The following is a 3,824-nucleotide window of genomic DNA, read 5'->3' as shown; positions in this document are numbered from 1 at the left end:
ATCATTTTTGCAAAGGATAAAATAAAAACTTGGGTAGTGTTATAACTGGCAGGGACATGAATGATATGAATGATCTTGTTGAGGAAGCAACTAGAGCAAATGATGCTTTGGTGCGTCATTGATGAAATCAAAGGAAAACAAAAAGAAGAAAGACTCCATTAACAAATCAAATTTTGATGACTTTGAAGAGGACAACTTTGATGAAGATGATTCTAGCTCAAATGATGAAGATTCAATTTTAAAACAAAGAAAAAAGAAGAAGAAGAAGAAAAAAAGGAGAATTCAAAGAGAGACTCCATGAAGAAAATATATGAGAAAGAATCCGCAGAAAAGACCATCATTAAATCGCTAAAAAGTATTGGATTTGCAGGTAACTCAAGTCAAGATACCATTTTCTATCAAATATACAACAAAAATGGTGAATATATGATAGAGAATTATCGGTACAATCCAAATTGACTTCACATCTTGCGAATGCACCTCAACAAACGCAACCAACAATAATCAATCAAGTAGCCATTCAACATCAAAATCGCCAATACAATGCTACACCGAGGCATCAAAATAACAATTAGCAATAGTAGCATTGCGAATATTGCACACTCAATGGACACTGAGAAGGTTTAGACTATGAATTATGGTGCAAACACATAAAAATTCAATTGTCAGTTACAACAACAGACATTACCCACCAATGCCAATCAATGCTATTACAATTCAGATCGGGTATCAACTATTTAAACAGAATCGCAAGGATACAAAATTATCAAAGTATTCCAACAAAAACATATAATCTGCATTCTTAGTTTGATTGTTCATCATGTATACAAGTGGAATACATTCTAGACCAAGCAACACTACTCATCTTATGGTCATTACTAGATTCAAAGTGTGATTATTCAATGTGTATACAAGTGGAATACATTCTAAAATCAAACCAAAATTGCTCATCTTATGGTCATTACTAGATTTAAACACTTAGATACAACACAATAAAAAGAAGAAAATAAATTGGAAAGAACAAATATCAAATCAAAATCGAAGACAAGAAAGAAATTCAAAAAACTCAAAGCAACAAGGAGACAACTAATTCTGATACCTTAAGTCATAAAAGATTTGAATTTTCCTCCAATTCCAAGATTCAAAGATAATGTATCATAAGCAAATAAAGAATCGGTAAGTCTCCTAGAAAGCCTACCACTTGATTAAATTATGAACTTAGTCCCAGCTTTTCACAATCAATTAATTGTTAACTAATGGAGCTGACTATATCAACAATCAAGATAGAAGTTTGAATAGATGAGAATTTAAAGACCTACAATATACATCACTCTCAAGTTGAAGACATGGAATACAAAGATCCAACTATTGACATTCATATTAAGGATTGAAATATCAAGGTGTTATTCTCAATGGTGGATTAGGTGTAAATATCCTACCTAAGTCTCTCTACTTGAAGTTTAAATTAGCTAGGGCTAGAGCCTATACTATTTCAAGTCTAAATGGCAAATTAGAGAAGAGTCAGCCTTTGGGAATTAGTCGTGGATTGCAGATCTCAGTTGCAAGCCTAACTTATCCAATTCATTTTTTTAACACTCCAACTGAGGAGGGTGAAGTGGATACACAATTCCTGTCATTAGACCCTATTTTCAAAACAACAAAATCAAAAGATATTGGGGTGGAGAAAGAGACACAATCAAGAAAGGTAAGAAGAAGGTAAAACTACAAATTATTTCTACATGTTGACCAAATTCTCTTCCCTTCCTGCATGGTTGCTAAAGTAAAGGAGGACAAATAGGAAATATTTTCAAGCAGTAATCCTTTTCTCATTTCAATTTTTGAAATAGCCTTGGGAATGATTTCTTCCCTGATCAAATTCAAGCATAATCTACTTGGCAACAAAGACATTTTTTCATGTTGATCATCAAGCACTTGCCTATTTGATAGACAAACACCTATGAGGGGGATTGGCTCGATGAATTATTTTATTATTAGATATTGATCACTTAGTGATCCACACATTGAGTAGACAACATGAAATTGCAGATTGTTTGAGTAGGTGCAAGCTCTAGCCCAAATGATTTAAGCTTCAAGTAGAGAGATTTAGGTAAAATATTTACACTTGATCTGCCATCGAGAAGAACACCTTTGATGTTTTGATCCTTGAAGTGAACATCTATAGTTGGAACTTTGTAGTCAACATCTTTAACTTCAGAGTGACACACTTGTACGTCTTCAATTTCTCATCTTGTTTGACTTCTATCTTGATTGTTAATGTAGTTAACTCCATCAATTTGGCAATTAATTGGGTGCAAAAAAGCTGAAACTAAATTCAAAATTTGACCAAGTTGATCAAACACTTTGCACAACGGTGCTGGCTTTTTAATCCCTGGCTACAATTGTTTTCTATTGCATATTGGTGGATCCTCTATATATTGATTAGCTGGAAGAAAAGGCCACTTTTGGTTACTTCTCACCTTCCATTACAAAGATATAGAGCCAAGATTGAACTATATCCTATAGTGGATCATTTGTCATTTACAATATGTGCCCTATCACCATTGGTGTATCCACAGAAGTGTAAGTTAAATGACTTGGCATGATGCAATCCATGATCCCAAGTACCATGTAGGTATTTGAGTACTCTTTTTGCTACAATGAACTAAGTCTTTTAGTAGGATTATGCATGAGTTGACTGAATGCACTACTTGTATGAGATATCAGGCCTAGTGATGGTCAAATAGATCGAGGTAAGTTGTAACAATGAGTTGTCTATAAGATTCAAAGCTAGGGATTTGTCAAGGAGTGACAATTTGATAATGCTTTCCATAGGAGTTAGGGCTTGCAATGAAAATACTTAAGCACCCTCTATGTGTACTTGCCATGGTAAAGTGTGATGCTTGCATCCAAGGACTATATATTTATGCAATCATGCAACTTTTTGCATAATTTACATTCATAAATAATGCTTTCACAAAGTTAAGCATGCAATAGTGATAGATCTTATTGATATAACAATTGGAAAATAGATCATTTATCGCTGGCACTTTTCCATGTATGGCTGGTACTTCCTCAAAATACCACTAGTAACATTACTAGTACCATCGGTAAAAGATCATTTATCCTAGCACTTTTCCATTAATGGCTGGTACTTCTTCAAAATACCACAGGTAACATTACTAGTACCATCGGCAAAAGACATAGTTCCAATGATATATTTAGGCATGATTTTGTGTGGTGCTACTAAGCACTATACGACCGGTTTCATGATGTTACTACTAGTAAATTATTTTTTCCCAGCAATAGTAGGCCTTCAATTGGCTATCATAGTCTTTTTATTAGTGATAGGAGTATCACTACGTGACAATATAAGGATGTCGTTGGTTTATTTTTATTGCTTTTGATTTGAGAGGTAATTTTCCTCTCAGATCCTATGCTCCACACCAAGTCTTGGCCTTAAGGGTAGTCCTTGGCCCCTGTGCTCATAAGGCACGGGACCTAGATGGGACCACTCTTCAGGTGCAGGTGCCTAGCTCTCTCAAACAGGGAGGTGGTTTTTTGTCAAGTTTTTAGTTGTAGATAACATATCAATTTTTTCTTTTGCAATATAATATGATACATATTGCATGCATATAATTCAACTATAAAAAGAAAGCATGCATGCAATATGTATTATATTTCATGCTTGCATTGCAATCAATATGCATGATGTATCCTTATGTACATGTTGCATACATGCATTCAACATCATGTTACATGCTTGCATGTGGCATTCGCAAGTATTGAAATTTACTTACATCTTATGCACATTTGTAGAATTTTAT

Source organism: Dipteris shenzhenensis, chromosome 33, assembly GCF_047967505.1.
Source record: "Dipteris shenzhenensis isolate YYH24624 ecotype China chromosome 33, Dip_SZ_1.0, whole genome shotgun sequence".
NCBI classification, from domain to species: Eukaryota; Viridiplantae; Streptophyta; class Polypodiopsida; order Gleicheniales; family Dipteridaceae; genus Dipteris; species Dipteris shenzhenensis.
Note: the sequence above shows the minus strand (reverse complement) of the source record.